The 20,639-nt window shown below is 37.5% G+C and overlaps 1 long non-coding RNA gene across 2 annotated transcripts; it reads right to left on the bottom strand.

Annotated features, from left to right (window-relative positions):
- Positions 1–15,676: 15,676 nt before the first annotated feature.
- Positions 15,677–19,894, bottom strand: LOC133819153 (uncharacterized). 2 transcript variants are annotated; one of them, XR_009886277.1, is made up of 3 exons: positions 19,298–19,652; positions 19,048–19,105; positions 15,677–17,882 (listed from the first exon to the last, which is right to left on the bottom strand). It is a non-coding gene; the product is annotated as an uncharacterized LOC133819153 (long non-coding RNA). The 2 variants fall into 2 exon arrangements; XR_009886276.1 differs by having other exon boundaries at positions 15,677–19,105; positions 19,298–19,894.
- Between the last annotated feature and the right edge of the window lie 745 nt (positions 19,895–20,639).

Genomic DNA, 20,639 nt, shown 5'->3' with positions numbered 1-20,639 from the left:
GTCGAGCTACTTCTTCCTCCAGTGCTTCAGCTTGGACAGTTCCCAAATGCCTCTGTTTTTGGGATTTTGCAGGTACGTTCTTCTCCAAGTTTAGAGTGTGCATGATTACACTCGAGCTTATTCCCACCATGTTTTCATGTGACCAGGCGAAGACGTCCTGATTCTTTTGTTAGAAACTGATTAGCTCCTTCTTCCTTTTATCATCAAGATTTTTCCCAATCTTAACAACTCTTGAAGCTTCTTAAGGGTCTATACATACTTCCTCGAGCTTCTCAATGGCCTGGAGCTCTGACCTATCCTCACCCATTCGTGGGTCAATGTCATCATGTGGGACGATGCCGCTATCCTTTGCTTCTTGGGGTTCTTCCGTCCCACAAGTTTCTTCCACTTCCTGTGACTCCTCACCTCCGTCACTTATGGCCATAGATTGCTACCCAGGTTGTGATTTTTCCCTTCATAGAAATGCTATAGCATTCCTTGGCAACGAGCTGATCGCCCCTGACGGTGCATATCCGCGCAGCTGAGGGGAACTTGACTGCTAGGTGGCGGATAAAGGTTATGACTTCAAATTCCATCAACGCATGTCAGCCAAAAATTGCATTATATGTAGCTGGACAATCGATCATAACAAACTCGAGTAAATTGGAGACAGTTCGAGAGCCTTCTCCCAATGTTACCACTAACTCGATCGTCTCGATGGCTGTTGATCCTTCGCCAGAAAATCCGTACAAAATCATTGAGGTCACCTTCAGTTCTGTTACATAAAACCCCATTTTTCTAAGGTGGATCTAAAAAGTAGATTCACAGAACTCGTTATCTACTAGTGTCCTCTGTACTCTCCGGTTGGTGAGCTGAACGGTTATGCCCAAAGGATCATTATGTGGGAACTGGACATGGCTAGCATCTTCTTCTGTAAAAATAATTGGTTGTTTTTCCAATAGCTGTTGTTTTGATAACCGTTGTTCTGGGACGAACTCCACTCCGTTATGGGATTTTAGTTCATTAATGTACCTCTTCTAGGCACCTCTACTCGTGCCTGCCAGATGGGGTCCTCCTGAAATGGTGGCAATATCCCCCCTATTATCGGAGGAGGGTCATCTTGATTCGCTTGAACTCTGGCTTGATTCATTGGGGCTTTAGGAGCTGGCAGAGAGTTTTGTCTAGCAGGCTGACTAGGGACCATTCAGTTTCGGGCGTATTGGGCCAAATGCCCTGCCCTCATAAGTGTCTCGATCTCATCATTCAGCTGCCTATAGTCATCAGTGTTATGACCGATATCATTGTGAAATCGGCAGGACTTTGAAGGATCTCTCTTCGCTCTTTGGTTTCTCAGTGGTTCTGGCTTCTTCCATGGAAGGCGAGTAGAATTGGCTAGGAAGATGCGCTCTCTAGTCCGTGAGGTCGGTATAGGTTGCGTAAACAAGTTTGAATTTTTCCTCGGACTTATTTTTCTTTGTTCCGCTCTGGTCGCCCTCACCATTTCCCTTCCTCTTGTTATTTCCCCTTCGTTATTCTGGATAATGGTTTAAGTCATAGCTGCAACATTCATTACAACTCCAACGGGCTGAGCAGGGATCTGGCTGGTTCCTGCGACAGAAGCTCGCGCCTCTTCTAAATTAACCTATATTTGAGCTCATGCCAAGAACTCGTTCGTATTATTAACTCATTTTCATTGTAATTCTTGCCATAGGTCGCCTCCAATAAGGATTTCCGTTCTCATTTCCATGAGCTTGGAGCTGTCGTCGACATCTCTAGTTCGGGCAACGACATTGGCAAACCTACTTAGATATGCTTTCAATGGTGCACCAGGCTGCTGCTTTACATTGGCTAATGAATCAGCCTTGACCCGAGCTGTCTGGGAAGCCCTGAATGCTCTCTTAAAATCAGCTGAAAACTTCTTCCATGTGCTAATAGAATGCCTCTTGTATTGTTTAAACCACTGCCTGGCTAGCCCAATCAGAGTTGAGGGGAATAAGATGCACCTTAGATCGGGCCTGACGTTATGGGCCATCATCATGGTGTTAAACATTTCAAGGTGATCAGACGGATCCCCATCTCCGTCAAACTTTGACAAGTGTGGCATTCTGAAGCCCACCGAATATATGGCTGCCGCAATATTTGGAGTGAAAAGCTCAAGCTCATCCTCTAAATCACAATCGCCTTTATCTTTTCCATATAGGAGCTTCTTCATTTGCTCTTCCATCTGAGCTAGCCTCTCGAGGGTTTGGTCCTTGGTCCCTAGGTTATTTTGGGGTTGTTCAACAGCTCCCATCCTATCGTACATGTTTGCTGGGTTGTTGTCCCTCCAAGCTCGAGCTTGGTTTTGTGGGGCATTACCATTATCACATACTTCGGAAGGACATGCCTCTTGATGAGTATAACTAACACCCTCATCTCGAGCTGAATTTCTTCTCTATGAATTTAGGCGAGCACGGAGAAGAGGCTGTGGATCGTATCGAGGGCTTTGTGCCGAACTTAGATGATTTCTTAGATCGCCCTCAGACCTACCACTTCAACAACTTTCAGTCCAATAACTTCCATTTGGAAGCTTACAACTCGCGGTTGAGGCCGAGGATCTTGATTTTCGACACAAGTCCACGGGACATAGGTATGGGCAAACGAAGGAGGATTTCTTCTGCTGTCTCCATAAGCAGGAATGTCCAATGTAGGACGATGTGGCATCGGATGTCTTATGGGTTACAGGGGATGCCTAACTGGTGAGGCAATCCTTGTCCCATCAGGACGAACTAAATTAGCCCGCCTTTGTTCTGTCCCATTATTCCTAGCTCTCTGCGCCTGGCGATCCAATCATAGCGTAGGGGGATTTGTCGGAACATTTTGTCTTCATGAGCCTGTCCTAGCCCCTCCTCATTGGTTTCCATGAGTACTCCTAGGTGCTCATGAAGGAGGCACTGAACTTGGGGTTGCGGTTCTAACTGATCGACTGACCTACTGATGACCCCTATGAGGGCCACTGGGGTTGAGGATTCTGGCGATCTCGCACCGTAGGCACAGAACTTGGGGTGGTAGTTCTGACTGATCGACTCGGCTTGGATCGATTATTCCGGTGGGACTTATGAGACACACTTTTCCTCTTTCCGACATTAACGTCGGTTGTAAGAGGGGGTAACCGAGCCAAAACCTCCTTGATTTGCCTGTTTGCCTTAGCAAGATGGCTTCTTAACTGTATATTTTCCAACTCAACTGTGGTTAAGTAGTCTGGGTTTAGATTCGGTGGCAATGACGTCAGTTGGATTGGCTCGTTAATTTTTCCCTCCAGTTAAGTAGGACCAACAATATTAATCAAACCTTATGTTATAATTAATATTTCTAAACTATAGGTTAAACTTATAAATCCATAACTGTTGCTATGAGTTTCCAACGAAGTCCCAACTTGAACCAAAATCCATGGAAACTAATATACTACAAACTAATACTAGCTACTACTACTATTATCTAGCTAAGTAAAATTCTGGGACACTACAATTCTCCCCTACTTAAAATAATTTCGTCCCCAAAATTTACTTACCAAACAGTTATGGATACCGTGCTAAGATGTCTTCCTCCAACTCCCATGTTGCCTCCCGTTCAGATTTATTACTCCATAGGACCTTGATTATCAGAATATTCTTAGACCGTAATTCCTTCATCCCCCTATCTAGGATGCTAATCAGTCGTTCCTCGTAACTCAAGTCTTTCTGGAGTGCTATCGTATCGTACTTGAGGACTTGAGATGGGTCTAACACATATCTACGCATCATGGAGATTTGAAACACATTGTGGCTAACTGCTAGAGCTGGCGATAGGGCTAATCTATATGCAATTGTTCCCACCTTGTCCAATATCTCAAAAGGACCTATAAATTGGGGACTAAGTTTGCCTTCCCAAACAACTTCACACCTTTCATAGGAGATATCTTTAAGAAGACTTGATCTCCGACTTTGAATTCCACATCACGCCACTTGGCATCCGCATAACTTTTCTGTCGGCTCTGAGCAGCGAGCATATGCTTTCTAATTAGTGCCACTGCATCCTGAGCCTCTCTAACAGCTTCGGGTCCAAGAAGTTGTCTTTATCCTACCACGTCCCAATGTAGTAGTGATCGGCACCTCCTTCCATAAAGTAACTCATAGGGTGCCATCCCGATCTTTGACTGGTAGCTATTGTTGTATGAGATTTCTATAAGTGGCAAATACTTACTCCATGATCCTCCGAAGTCTAGTACACAAGCGCACAACATATCTTCTAAAATCTGTATGGTACTCTCGGACAGACCATCGATTTGAGGATGAAATGTCGTACTAAGACTTAACTTGGTACCCATGGCTTGCTGCAAGCTTCCCCAGAATCTCGATGTAAACACTAATCCTCTATCTGATACTATGGTCATAGGGATTCCATGCAGTTGTACTATTTCTTGAACATAGATGTCTGCGTACTGTTCAGCTGTGTACGTAGTCTTGAAAGGAAGGAAGTGAGCTGACTTGGTTAGTCTATCTACTACTACCCAAGCCAAGTCGTGCTGCTTACTTGTTCGTGGTAATCCTATCACGAAGTCCATGGCTATGTCTTCCCACTTCCATTCCAGAATACTAAGCAGTTGCAATAAGCCTGCAGGTCGCTGATGTTCCACTTTTACTTGTTGGCATACTAGGCATTTAGACACATATCCTGCTACGTCTTTCTTCATTCCTAGCCACCAATAAAGTGCCTTAAGGTCTTGAGTCATCTTGGTCGACCCTGGGTGAACTGAGTATGGGGTATTGTGTGCCACTTCTAAAATCTTCATCTTAATTCCATAGTCATTCGGCACACATACCCGACCCTTATATCTCAAGAACCCCTGCCCTGATAAAGAGAAATCCGTGGCCTTGCCTTCTTTGACTGAAGCTATGTGAGATATTAATGTGTCATCATGCCCTTGCTCGATCTGTATATCTTCTAACAGACTTGACTGGATGGAAAATTTAGCTAGTTTACCAATGACTACTTCTATTCCAGCATTGATCAGCTCCTGCTGAAGCGGCTTTTCTATTTCGGATATTGCTGCTAGATTCTCGTAACTCTTCCTACTTAGCACATCAGGAACTACGTTTGCTTTTCCTGAGGATTTCACAGTCATAATCCTTTACTAGCTCTAACCACCTGCGCTGCCTCATGTTCAACTCCTTCTGAGTGAAGAAATACTTTAAGCTCTTGTGGTCCGTATAAATCTCACTTCGTTCTCCATAAAGATAGTGGTGCCAGATTTTCAATGTGAAGACCACCGCTGCCAACTCCATATTGTGTGTTGGATAGCATTGCTCGTATTCCTTCAGCTACCTTGAGGCGTAGGCTATTACTTTGTCATTCTGCATCAGCACACAACTCAAACCTTGCTTCGACGCATCATAGTATACTACAAACTTGTCGTTGGGTGTTGGTACACAAGGTACTGGTGCTGAGCATAGCTTATCCTTGAGTAACTAGAAGCTCTCTTCACATCTATCTTTCTAGTTGAACTTTTTTTGTTTCCAGGTCAGGTTGGTAAGAGGAGTGACTATCTTAGAAAAGCCTTACACAAACCTTCTATAATAGCCTGCTAGCCCGAGAAAACTTCTAAATTTTGATGCATTCTTAGGTCTTGGCCAATCCTTTACAACCTCTACCTTAGCTAGGTCTACAGCAACTCTGTCTTTGGATACTATATGACCGAGGAACGCCATTTGCGAAAGCCAAAATTCATACTTTTTGAACTTGGCGTAAAGTTGATGCTCCTTCAATCGCAGCATGGTCATTCTTAAATGTTCCTCATGCTCGACTTCGTCCTTGGAGTACACCAAAATATCGTCGATCAACACTATGATGAATTTGTCCAAGTAATCCTTGAAGACTCGATTCATTAAATCCATAAATGCAGCTGAAGCATTGGTAAGACCAAAATACATAACTAGAAAATCTTAATGTCCATATCGAGTTCTAAAAGCTGTCTTTGGAATATCCTCTTCCTGTACCTTGAGCTGGTGATAACCGGACTGTAGATCAATCTTTGAAAACACAGTCGCTCCTCAGAGTTGATCAAATAAGTCGTCGATCCAGGGTAGCGGGTATTTGTTCTTAATCGTCACCGTGTTCAGCTCGCGATAATCTACACACATCCACATACTTCCATCCTTCTTCTTCAAAAATAGAACCGGTGCTCCCCATGGCGAATGGCTTGGTCTAATGAAACCTAACTCTAAGAGTTTTTGTAGCTGCGTCTTCAACTCCTCGAGTTTGGTAGGTGCCATCCGGTATGGTGCCTTAGAGATAGGCTCGATTCTCGGTACTAATTCGATTGTGAAGTCAATTTCTCGAGTAGGCGGCAACCCTGGTAAGTCGTCAGGAAATACTTCTGGGAATTCCTTTATAATGCGGACGTCTCCAACCTTTAGTGGTGTTTCCTTTACCACATCCGTGACGCTTGGTAAGAATGTGTGACATCCTTTCTCTATCATTCTCTGAGCTTTGAGAGATGAGATAAGTGGTGTTCGTAGTCCTGAAACCTTTCCCATAAAACATAGTTTCTGACTGTCAAGAGTTTCGAACGTCACTTGCTTACGTCTACAGTCGATGATTGTGCCATGCCTTGCTAGCAAACACATGCCCAGTATTACATCGAAGTCTTTGATTTCTAGTCCGATCAGGTCTCCTTCTAGTTCTATGTCCTCAATTTTTATCGGTACGTCTCATATTATCCGTGATGATAGGACTACTTCGCCTTAAGGCAATTCTGCCACAAACCTAGTTCTAAATATTTCACAAAGTTTGTGTAATTTCTCTATCACTCCTAACGAGATATATGAGTGTGTTGCTCCTGAATAAAATAATACTTAACATATATTATCGAGGATAGGAATCTGATCTATGACATTTTATTACTAGCTTCAGCTTCTCCCGGGGTCAAGGCAAAGACATTGGCTGGAACCATCTTGTTGTCCCTTTTCTTTTCTTGCTTAAGTTGTGGACATTCCCTCTTCCGATGACCTTCCTGGCCACAATTGTAACATCCTTTGGTGTTTGTACGACACTCCCCAAGATGTTTCTTTTGGCATTTGGAGCACTGCGGGTATTCAACATAACCCGACATGTTGCCTCCATTATTAGTCCGTGCTCTTTTGTCATTGTCGGATTGCTTACTATCAGGATGCCTTCTCTTCTGGCCATTATTGTTGCTATGCTGATGATTTTTCTTGTGGTTCCGAGCATTCTGAGGTTGATTATGATGTTTAGGTTCAGGCTTGCTGGCCTCCTCTTTACTAACATTCGCTTGAAGCCTCTCCACCTCTATAGCCGTTTCTAGAGCATCGACGTAAGAAGTGGTTCCAGGATTTGCTAGCTTAACTCCTAACTCAATCTTTGGTCTGAGTCCTCTAACGAACTTGGTGACCCTCAAAAAGTTGGTTGGGACCAACTCTAGTACAAACTTGGCTAGTCGATCGAACTGTCGAGAATACTCTGCTACCGTTAAGTTGCCCTGCTTCAGACTGGTGAACTCTTCTACCCTCGTAGTGATGACTGTCGAGTTATAGTACTTCTTGTGAAAGAACTCCACAAATCTGGTCCATGTCATGGTGGCGACGTCGTGAGTCTATTGTACTAAATACCACCAGATTCTAGCATCCTTCTTTAGAAGAGAAGAAACGCAGGATATGCGGTATGCGTTGCCGAGATTCATGTGTGCTAGGATCGGCTCTACATTCTTGAGCCATTCTTCTACCTCAAAGGGGTCAGTTTTCCCTTCAACGTTTGGAGCGTGTTGCTTACAAAACCGCTCATAGACTGGCTCCATGTACTGAGCTGGGTAAGGCGCATAGTTCGCCATTGGCCATCCCTCATAAGGACCTACTTGTTGGGGTGCTTGAGCCATTTGTTGAGGCTGCGGTTGAGGCTGAGTTTATGGCTGCGGCTGAGCCTGTTGTCGTTGTTGCTGCATCAATTCTTCCACTTGTTGTCGTAGTTCGACAATCTCAGCAATGTTGTCAACCGAAGGCGGTGCACTTCTGTTAGCAGCAGCATTGGTAGCACACGTTCCCCTTCTTCAGACTGGAGGGGCTTCATTAGTCTCATTGGAGGCGTTGGAGGCATTGACGGCTGTGCGTGTAAATCTTTTGAGCGACATCTTCAGCAAAGTTCTAACAGTCGAGAAAAACATGTTAGAACTTACCCTAATAGGTTTTAAGGCAAGACTTAGTCTAAGCAAACATAACTTGGACCTATCAGTCATGATTTCTTATGAAGAATTATGTAAGCCTTTTTTTATAATTAGGGTGTGTTTTCTATACTTAGAAAATTAGCTATCTTTATTATTTCAAAGTCTGTTTCTAATCATCTTATATGACTTAATTCTTAGGCTTGAAACCTGTCACTATTCCAAAGTTAACCATATTGAGGGAGGGTTGGGATCAGTAAAATCGTTCCCACTATTATGGCCCCCTAACTCTCAATATAGAACCCGGTTCATTGATTTGTATCCACCCTCACCGAACTTGGTCATTATTTATTGAATTTATTATTTATTATGATTGTAAAGAAATCAAACTCATACATGTCATTCAAAAATAACAATTATATTCACTTGGAAAAATATTTTCACTATGTACAATCATAAATGAAAAATTAATAAATAAATAAACTAAATTAACATAACTAGGGTAAATCTAAAATCAGGATCTTCTACTTCTGACCCTTCATCTAACATGTCATCATCTATTTCTTCATACTCATCATTATCTTGAGCCTCAAACTTACCTCAGGGAAGATTCATAAAGATTCTATGCTTTTTCTCATTAGTAAATTGAAATTCCAACTTAGAGGTGAACCTAAGTATGAGAAAATAATATCTCATGACTACTGGTAAATCATCATCATCATCATCATCTATAGTCTCCCATATTTCTTCTAATGTTGAAATTACTGAAGGAAAATATTTGAAAAGCCTAATTACTAGGACATATTGTTCTGTAGCTCTCATCATAATTTGTTTAGTAGTTTGAAGGTGAAATATCTCATTGTGGAATAAGATCAATCTTTGAGTGATTTTTTCTAACACTCTTACTGTATTCCTTGGCTCTCTAATCCTTTTCAATGCCTTAATAGCTCGGATATCCTGATTGGTCAAGGCTCCATCCATTCTTAACTGAAAACATAATGGCTAAAATGTTAGCTATAAACATAAACATAGACATAATAAACATAAACACTTACCAACTGTATATGAAGGAGAACTTGGAGAACATTGGCGGTTAGATTTGGAGCTTGTGCGTGTGTATCAAGGAGAACTTCATGCATATGAATTGTTGCTCTGATACCAACTGTAATGACCCAAATATTTCTAAGACCTTAGACCATTAAAAACTACTAGACATAGCTACTATTTTGGAACACATACATAAGGAATTACATAACTTTATTTAAAAACCCAAAATATTGTGCCAAATACAAAATATGGTATGAAATATAAAATGTGATATGATATGGGATCCCATTGTTATAAAACATAAAACATAAACTTTAAAATAATTGTTTAAAATACTAAGTGTGGAAATACATAAGAACATAATTTAAAAGACTTTAAACAACGTCATCCTCGATCTTCCAGCAATCCATTCATCCTCAACACACATGCCAAGCTGCCACGAATTCTTTCTGCCTTCCATGTTCATTTTCCTGCATCATTCTAAAAGGAAAGGAATGAGCTTAATGCCCAGAAAGGAAAATCTACTAACAACATATATCATAAACCATAAACATTAGACTACATCATAAACATATACTATAAAACATATGACTATAAAAACGTATATCATATAGGACTACAATATTAATGGCCATTAACTCATTAACATGGTATGTAATAAAACCATCTAGGTCCTCTGTCTACTAATCGAGGTGGGTTAGATCACAACTATAGTATATGATAACCCATCTAGGTCCTCTGTTTACTAATCGAGGTAGGGTAAATCATAACTCTAAACCATGAAAATGACAAAAATTCTTGAGGCTTGCTGTCTAAGAAAGTCATATGCCCAAGCGACTACAAAACATATTCTTGGGGTTTGCTATCTAAGCAAGTCATATGCCCAAGAGACTACAAAACATATTTATACATATACATATCATAGCATAAAACATATCATAACATAAACATATAAACATATATAATATAACCTATTTTCCTTACAAAAAACCGGGATATTTGGGAACAAGAACGAGATTTGGAACACTCCTAAAACCAACAGTAAGAATCGTGAGTTTTTAAAGAAAGGAGATGAAAAGAGAACTAAACCATCCAAGTGGATACTTATCGAAAACATTAAGTTTTAAGAAATTTAAATACCTAACCAAGAATCATAAACAAGAGTTAGGATCTGAAGGAGAATAAAAGAAAACTAAAGAACCATGAAGAACTGAACTTAAGGATAAGAATACCTTGGATAACTATGACTTTGATCTACATCTCGATACCAAAATAACACTATATCTCACTGCCTAAGTGTTTATAAAAGCTTAGATTGGAAAAGATTTTATCCCAAAACCCAAGTGTTTCTCTCTATAGTAATCTTAGCAGCTTGGAGGCTCTGAAGAATGCTTGAACAATGAAGGAAATCGCTGAGCACTAGGTCCTATTTATAGAGTTCAAGGAGTGAAACTAACCCCTTTAATTTGAATAAATAAATGAATATAGAATGAAAAAGATTTGAATTTTCATTCAACAGATGCCCAGAACTCGGTAAAAATCATTCAAAGGCAGGTCTAAGTGGTTAAGGCTGTTTTTAAATTTAAAATCCTCAAGCTTCCAAAAATATATGCCATGGGTGATATATCGCCTACCCTGGGCGATATATCGCCTAGACCTATATCCCGAGCCCCGTTCGTTCGTTCGTTCGTGCGAAGTCGACATATTTTTCGTATCTCCCGTAGGAAATATATCGGCTCCTATAGCTGCGATATATCGACATACGTTGATATATCAAACACGTATTTTCACTTTTTCAGCATATTTTGAATTGATTAAACAGCTTTGACTGAGTAAAAATATGATCCTAACAGTTGCTGGAAGGTTCTAGAGCTTCTAGATCTTTCTTTTAATTAATATATTCATTAATAATACTTAAATCATTAATAAACATGATTATGACAAGTGTCATGCTCTTATTAATTATATCTAAACCTTAGGTTATAATTAATATATTTCTAGGACCAGTAATATTAATCAAACCTTATGTTATAATTAATATTTCTAAACTATAGGTTAAACTTATAAAATCCATAATTGTTGCTATGAGTTTCCAACTAAGTCGCGACTTGAACCAAAATCCACGGAAACTAATCTACTACAAACTAATACTAGCTAGTACTACTACTATCTAGCTAAGTAAAATTCTGGGACACTACAAGGTCCCTAGGGTGGCTCTATCAACACTATATCAAGGTAAGAGTTGATACAAGGGTATAACTGTAATTTGAGAATTTGAGAAGAATTTTATTCTTCGAGTCAAGTATGCAATTATATGGTAATTGAGGTTGAGTAATTAATTATTGATTTTAAAATATATATTTATTAATTTAAATATGTAGATTTCGAATTTCATATATATAAATAAATAAATAAAATTTTGAAATTAATTATTTTATTTGAGTGGGAGAAAATAAAATTGGTAAGTCAAAAATAGTTTTTGATTTATTTAATTTTAAAAGATGATGATAATGATGATCATCAATTTGAATTTTGAACTTTGAATTTAAAATTTTAATTTTGAAATATGGTTGTCATATTTTCTTTACAAAGATTAACGCCTTATTTTGGTGGGAGATTGATTTTAATTAAGTAATTAAATAAAAGAAAAATGCAAAATCCCTGAAAAGGGAGTAGCAGTACACGCCTGACACAATCCAAGGATTGTGTCATGCGTGTACCACATATACAGATATTGTATATGTATAGATTTTATTTTATTTATTTAATTATTTAATAATTTGAAAATAGTTTTCAAATTTGGTTGGTTAGATATTTATCTAAATCAAATCCTATATTATAATGATATTTTATTATATTACTATTATTATTATTATTAAGAATAATAACGTAATATATATCATATAGAAGAAGAAGAAGAAGAAGAAGAAGAAGAAGAAGAAGAAGAAGAAATACATGCAATATAGAAATACACATAAATAGAAAGAAAACACATAACAATATAGAGACAATTCAGAATAGTTTTTAGAGTTTTGTCAGACAAAAACTTTTTTCTTCTTCTTCTTTATTCTAGTCATTCTCAGACCATAATTCAAGTTCTCATGTGTTGAGAAATACATGTGATTCCTAAAATACAAACCCATGTTCTCTATGTGCCCACACACATCTTGAGGTGTAGAGAACACTCCGGAAGATCGTAGTTTGAGTACTCAAAGCTTTGGATAGGAAGATCGATAAAAATACGAAAAGACTCAAGGACTTGATAGGCTTCAAGAGATACTTGTTTATATGTTCTTGAATTTTTGTGTTTATATGTTGTATATAAATAAATTGTATATTTATATATATTTGTTGTATGATTAATAATATTGTATGTAAATGTTTCTGGATTATTTTCTTGGTCATATAATAAATTTTTAATATTATTAATGAATTTTTTTTATTGTTGTTGCTCCTTAATAAATCAACACAATGGGCCCACCACACAAAGTTTCGATGCATGCTCTGAATGTTTTCCAACAAACACGACATCCAGGTTGTGTTTTGCACACGGTTCCTTTTCTTCATCTTCAGTATGGGAACCTCCGCCTTCTTGTTTTTGGACCAAGCAGTGCGTGACCTTTTTGAGATCGGTCAACTGGTCCATGAACTACCTGGTCATTCCATCATCAATGGGAACTCTTTCATTCCTCCTGTCCTTGATGTTATTCCTCAAGTCGCCTCCTTGAGGGTGAATTTTTTTCTTTACAGGCTTGCTCCTTTCGAGCATTGATGTCGTCTCACAAATTGATGCGGGATGTGTCATTTCCCGAACTAACAGCTTTCGGCTCCTCTCCGTGTTTACGCCCCCCATGATATTTTTTCATGGATGCGATGGGATAAAAACTTCTTCCCTGGTCATCATGTCTCGGGACATTCTAGGGTTTAGTGCCCTGCGAACGTTTCCCCTGCGGATTGTTCCATCTTGAGACAAGACCTGTTCTTTCCTAGGGAAATGACTAGGTCCACCCTAGTTTTTGGAGCAAGAGGAGTCTTCTTTTGGGGGTTTTGCTTTTTCCATGGGATCAGTCACTTTGGCTTTCCCTTTTTCTTGAGCTGGGCTTGAAGGACCAGCTCTGGGATGAGTGGATCGTTCCGGAGGAGGAGGAGGGGTTGTAGCATTGTTGGGAGTGCCAGTACCTGTAGGTGGGACAAGTGGCTGAGTTCCTAGGGGAGGAACAGCTGGGGATTAATTATAAATCCCTGAGCAGCAATAAATGCTTGAAGAGCCAAGAGGAATGCTTGCATCTGGCGGGTGGTCTCTTGTTGTTCTGCCATCCTTGCTTCTTGATCAAGGACTTGTTGTCTCAGATGAACCACTTCCAGGTCCTCATGTTCATGCTCCACATCATTTTCGTCGGGACTGATGGGATTCTCGGCCTCATGGTCTTCGTACCCCTCTCTGTCTTCCTCGTAGTATTCTTCGTCATACTCACCCCTTTTTCTGAAGTTATGGGAGTCGTCAGGCAGGGGCCCGTGATAAGGTATATCCTCTGGTTGTTCTTGAGGAAGTTGCTGGTTTTGCAATGGTTCTCCATTGTCCTGTTGCTGCTGCTATTGAGCGGGATCAAACACAGTATGTCTGGTATTCACCATCTTTGTATATTAAAAGGACTGGTTCTAGCTTACTTCTCGCCCTCAATGAAAGCACCAACAATTTTACCGCGTTTTTCGGAAACTACAAATATATCGAGAAATAAGAGCTAGAAAGAAAGTCAAAGAAATGAACAAGATCACAATGTTTACGTTGTTAGGGAATTAATGAGCCTTAGTACATGAGTCAATAATATTAAGCTTTAGAGAGTTTAACAATGGAGATTTTCTGCAAGTTCAGCAGCGTTTATGCGTACATGAGAAAATTGGATCCCTGCTACAATGCACAAATGACCCTATTCATAGGTGGTCATGTAGCTTGGTTTAGACTAATCCGGGCCCAATAGGGATATAATCATAAGTGCTCATTAATGGAGCTATAATACAAGAGTGTAACATGATTACTGGTTGTTAATCTAGGCCCACTGGGCCAGCTTAAGCGTAGTAGAGCCTTACAGCTGCCATTTGTATGTTAGTACAAATTGATCCGTGTGGGCTACCAGGGGGATTCTAGGGACAGGATTTGTCAGATTAATTGCAGTACCATTCCCTAGGAACATCGTACATTCCATGTGTATCATTTTCTGCAAGTTAGTTAGGGAGACTAATCGCCGAATTTCTTGTGGACACGCCAACTGCATGAAGAACGGGCATTGATCTACCCGAACGAATGGTCCAAGTTCATTTACCGAGGGTTAGGTTCGTTTACTCAGGCTCGAGGTCATTTACCAAGCTTTGGGTTCTTCTACCAGGATGGACACCAACTAGCGATGACAGATCGAAGGAAAGATCCTGGTAGTGAGTTGGATCAAAAGGATGAAACTCAAAACTTCATCCGGATCCCACATGGTGGGATCCGTCCCTTGGGATGGACCATCTACCACAATGATCTAAACTCTGGAGGGTGGAGATTGGGTGAGTCCATGAAGTTGGTTCGGGCCTATATCTCAGGTTCGGGCTCTTTACTATACGATTATTCGCTAGTCGTTGAACCTAAGACGGGTCTGGGCCTCTAGGCCCCTGACTGCTCAATATTTGTTGGGCCTTGACCTCTCTTAAGGGCCTATGAGGCCCACTTGACAATGCAACATGCTCAAGGTAGAAAATATGGACAACATTAAGTAATTTTAATATTATTTTAAAATTTTTATAGTTTTTTATTAAAAAAATTAAAAATACTATTAGGGGCGACTGTTGTGGTATAATTTGATCAATAATGTGCAAGTGTACATAGTCACAAAAAAAGAAATAAATTGATAAATATTCGAGATTGTTTCCATAGGGATTGCAAATTAAAACTAAATACATAAATTAATTACCAAACAATTGCAAAGGTAACCAAATTAATTTGTTTTGATTTTGTAAATTGACACTATTTGAGATCAATTAAAAATGCTTAAAAATAAACTACAATGCCAATCTGAAAGTGAGGTAATATCAATTGGTTGAAATGAGCTTGAATTATTAAATCTCTCTATGTCTAATGACCTGTATGTTTGCTGCAGCAAAATCTCAGCAAAATTAACAAAGTTAACAAGAATTCAAAACAAGTTTGCATAACTTTTCCAAATCCTATGGTATTAATTCTTTTACCGAATTAAACATATTCCTATGCCAATCAAGTTTAAGAATCCAAATTTAAGCCTCAATTCATAATTGTTACACAAAGAAAATAACACATTCCTATGCTATTCACAAATATAATCTAACAAGATTCTACTCGTGTCATTCAAATTTATCTGTTATATTCAAACTTCTCAGCACAAATATAACTCAATATCTTGCCATTGGTGGCCAAACAACAACAAGAATTCATCAATAAGCATATTTGAATGGACAATGGATAATTTGCTAAAATAAAGTGCTAGAAATTTAGAATTAAGACATAGAGTTCATTAATAATCCAAGCCTCAAAATAACTAGTTCATGGCTAAATCAAGAAATACAAATTCAAATCTTTCCATGAGTAATCAATCACAAAATACTAGAGAAAATAGGAAAGGAATGACAAACAAATAGAAGAAATAACCCGAGATGATGATGGAATGAATATTCTCTTCTTCTTTTCTCTCTTTCCTTCTTTGTATTGCTGAAATCTCATTGTACTAGGTGGTTCTCTCTCTAAAAGATGGCTGAATTGGGTAATGGAGGCTATCATTTTCTTTTTCTTTTATAGCTAAGATACAAAACCATTTTTTCCATGTGCCAAAAGTGTCCCCCTTGCCTCTCACATGAGTTTCATTTTCTCTTCTAGAACTTGCTCCTCTAAAATGCAGTTGAATAACTCTGATTTTTTTCACCTTACCACTCTTTGACAACTCAATCTATGGTGCCACGTGTCTCTCCTTTGTATGCAGCTGAATAACTCTGATTTTGTTCACCTTACCCTGACTTCCTCTTTGTATTCTGCTCAAAATGCTCCAGCAAAATTTCTTTTGCTACAACAACACTTAACATTTCAGCACAATAAGTTAAACAATTTAGAGCCAAATCACTTTTCCTTGTTGTCTTTGGAAAAATTCATGCATAAATTCATTATTTGTCCACTTTCAGCTCTAAAAAACTAAAAAAGACACAAGAACACAAAATAACACAAAAAGGCAAAGGAAATAACTAAAAATAACAATAACAAACAAACATCACTCGGCCTAATTCTATATTTATAAGCTTAAAAGTAAAAAACAACTCTTTATTCAAGAGTTATCAGCGATACTTTGTCACCTAATAATCAACTATTAGCAGCGACATATTAGTCCCCTAGGTTTTTTTTTTGAGATACTGCAAAATTGAGTATAGCTGCGACAACTCTCTCAATATGAGCGGCAACAAAGTCGCCCCTAATATTAGACTTTTAGAAGTGACTTTATTTGTCGCCGTTAATAATGACTATTAGCGTCGACGTATTAGCGGTGACGTGATAGAGGCGATATGTAACCCCTAACACATATCATCGGCCACTTTTAGGATGTCGCCCCTAAAAATACTATTTGTTGTAGTATCATACAATTTTAATAAAAATAATTAATAAATTACGAAAATAAAACTAAACAAATATCCATTATACGTTGTTTGTATCTATAGGCCGCTACAACATTCAAATAGATAGAATTATAATGATTGAAATAAGATGTATAGAACGGGATCGAATTAATAAAAACGAGCAAAATCTTAAATCGAAATAAACCGAAGCGAAGATACGTACCTACCCACTGAATCTATATATCATCGTATACAAAGACATTGCATACATCAATCTCTATCAAGACAAGCTTTATTTCTTTTTATAATATTTTTGTTACCCTTACGAGGAGCATCTTTAATTAATGGTATGCGACAAATCCAGGCCCGTTAATAATGCAATGTGAAACTATATGACATTATTACTCGTGACTTGCAGTAGTAGAGTAGTAGCTGACAATGAAACTTAACACACTATAGTGCTGATATAGACACGCATAAATAATATTGTTTCTCTTATTATTAGTGTGTATATATATATATATATATATATTGGCACTATATTAGCTGGGAAGGAGAAAATTGAAAACTACTTTAGGGGAATCTTGAGAAGATAATGGAGCTTCTGCCAGGCCTCCAAATTAAGTACACATCTAACATATATGGCAACCAAATTGAGAAACGTACTTCATCATGTAACATATATTTATGTACACACACATATACAGAGAGAGAGAGAATGAAAGCTCGTATATATATGGGGTTCAAAATTTCAAGTATATTTATATTTTACATGAACAAGTATATATACGAGATAAATAACAGTTAATTTTATAATATTGGTGCAGTTCATCAATTGATATGAAAATGCAAGTAGTATTAATAAGAGATCGGGAATAAATACTTAAGTTTCATATATGCAAGTTTATGTTCTCTCTATTTTATACATTAATTATTATATTTAGGATCTCATAATTATATGCCACAAAAAAATCAATATAGCGATCGAACTGCTCCTTAATGTTTTTGCTGACTGGATCCTTCGACTTTTGCTAATTAGCTTGTACTCAATAATCTGACAAATTAACAGCTCGTTATAAATCAAAAACCCAAAAGAGTCTTCAAGCATTTTCCTTGTTAAATTGTTTGGTACTGACTTTCATATATCATATCATTTACATATATATATATATATGTCTCTTTTTCTAATTCTGAGTCATTAGAAAAACCTGAATGTATAATGAATGGAAGAGGCATACTAAAATAAAAAACAAAGGAAAAACACAGTACCTGTCCTATATGTAAGAACATAATCTCTGAACTTAAGCCATGAAGAATAATATGGTACATCTATATATATAATATGTGTATATATAGATGCATAGCTAGGTTAAAAGAATTTTGTAAGGAGACAAGTTTCGGAACTCCATGGTTGTCTAGATCTACTTGTCAGTAAAGTCAGTTCTTAGTACTGCACGCTTATATCTCAAGCAGTATTATTTCAACGGAAGACACTCATTCATGATGATCAAGCAGGATCAGTTAGCTGACTGATAGTACTTCATCAGTTGAATATATATATATATATATAAGTTTGACTAACTCAAAAAAAAAAGTACATTCTAATATGGATGCTTAAGGTACACAATGGTCTCACATACTGTCTGATCCAGAAGCCTAGACATGCTTGATCTGCCTAACTGGCAACATCTAGCTATGACAAAAATCTCATAAAAATATGTATATATATATTATATTACAGATGACATATATAATGGTCTACATCATTTGGTTAGTTTGATTTCTAAATTCACTTGCTTCACATGATGAAACCCTAGTTATTTTATTAGGATGTAGCTGAATCCCAAATCAGCTGTAGAGGGAAAGAAGATGGACCCTTATCGATCAGTTTTATTTATTTATTAGCTTGTAAATTAGAAAGAAGCTTAATTTTTTGTCAGTAATTTTGCTTGGAAAAGCAGAGAGAAAGAGAGAGGAAAGAGAAGTTCCTATATAGTAAACAGGTTGAGGATATTTTCTGAAATTATTCAGGCTCTAACTTAACAATCAAGAACTTTTTCGAAGAGAAAAAAAAAGTTACAAGATATATAATCAATATATATTCCTGTGTTTTTATTGTATATGTATACCTAATAGAGTCAGAGAAAGGATAAAAAAATCATAACCAATTAACTATATACCAAAAAAACGAAGGACGACATTAGATACATGAACATTACCGAGGCACCCCCAATCAACAGATCTAGATCCTGTGAGAGATGTCTTGCAATCATCGAACTGCAAAAATGAAAAGTAAAAAAAATCTTATCACCTCAAAACCCTAAAATAACCTTAAGTACTTCACAAAAAAAATTAATCACATCACTTATATGTATAGACACACACGCATACACACATATACATAGAGAATTAAAGGAGGAAAACCCAGATAAGCCTGAAGAAACATAAAACAGAACATTAATTACATACCCTTTTTCCTATATATTAAAGAAAATGTCTTATAACCCTAAAAGGAGAACATGGGTAGGCAAAATACAGTGTGATGGGGAAGTATTTAGGGTTGATAACATTAGGGTTTCTCATGCCACCAGATAACAGGTGAAACTGCCACATGATCTGATCTTCCTTCATCAAGGAGGAAAGTTAAGATCATGCTGGCAGCTTCAACTATTAATGAAAGCACGATATAACTTTTCACGAAAGAAAGAAAAAATAGATTGAGAGAATGAATATTTCTGCTTCTATAAATATATATATTTTTTCTCTAGGGTTGTAATTATCAGAGAGATGGAGAAGAAGGGATGAAGTAGGGGGTATAAATAGAGGCTCTGAAGTGATACAATTCTAATTAAGTAATTAACATTAATGTGGAGAACTGAATAACAGCTAATCAAAAGCTAAATTAATATTAATGTTATTAGAAGAATTTTTCTTTTTTCTTATTTTAAAATTAAAGAAAAGAAAGAAAGAAAAAAACGTAAGTAGAATTAAGTAGTAGTGGTCCCCAAAGTGATGCAAATTGAATATTGTCACGCCAAAGGAGACTAGCCAGGCTCTCTCATGCAGTTTTTGCAGAAAGATTATTGTATGTTACATATATTTACAAGGAGAGCATTAATAGCTTTTTAACTATATAGCTAGATATATAGGGTTGGGACAATGGGACCTGACTGAAATATATATATTGAGAGAGACTACCTAGTGGTGGGGGACCCTTGATATATATCGATCATCATACCATGATCTCTATCTCTATGAGCCAAATTTAACCATTTTTATCAGCTAAAAAAAAAGTATTTAATAATGGGGGGACCATTTTGCATGGTCTTAATTTTAAAACGTTTTGAAGAGAAAACGGAAAAAGGTATCCAAACTCACTAAAACGTTCAGTTCTGCATTTAAATCCATTCCATGTATGTCCTAGCATTATTATTATTTTCGAATAAGCATCTTTATTTCTTTTTGTCCATTTTTGATAATACATGGATATATATATAGACATATATTTATAAATAGTGGCCGTTTCTGGGAAAATTTTCCATTTGGTGAATTCTAGTTTACCATGCATCCGATTGATGCCAGCTGCATCATATATACTCGTTAGATACATCTGATATCAACAAATGGGAAAATTACTTGTTAGATGAATTATTAAAAGCTTTTAATTAATTTGGTTATTTTACAGTCTCCTTAATATATATTTTTTAAATAAGCCGTACATGAATGTAAAACCTGGAATATATGTATATGTGTGCAATACAAGCTATATATCTGGGAATAAATCATTATACTGTATTCTATAATTCTATGC

This window comes from Humulus lupulus, chromosome 2, assembly GCF_963169125.1.
Source record: "Humulus lupulus chromosome 2, drHumLupu1.1, whole genome shotgun sequence".
NCBI lineage: Eukaryota > Viridiplantae > Streptophyta > Magnoliopsida > Rosales > Cannabaceae > Humulus > Humulus lupulus.
This window is presented reverse-complemented; position numbering and strand designations above follow the sequence as displayed.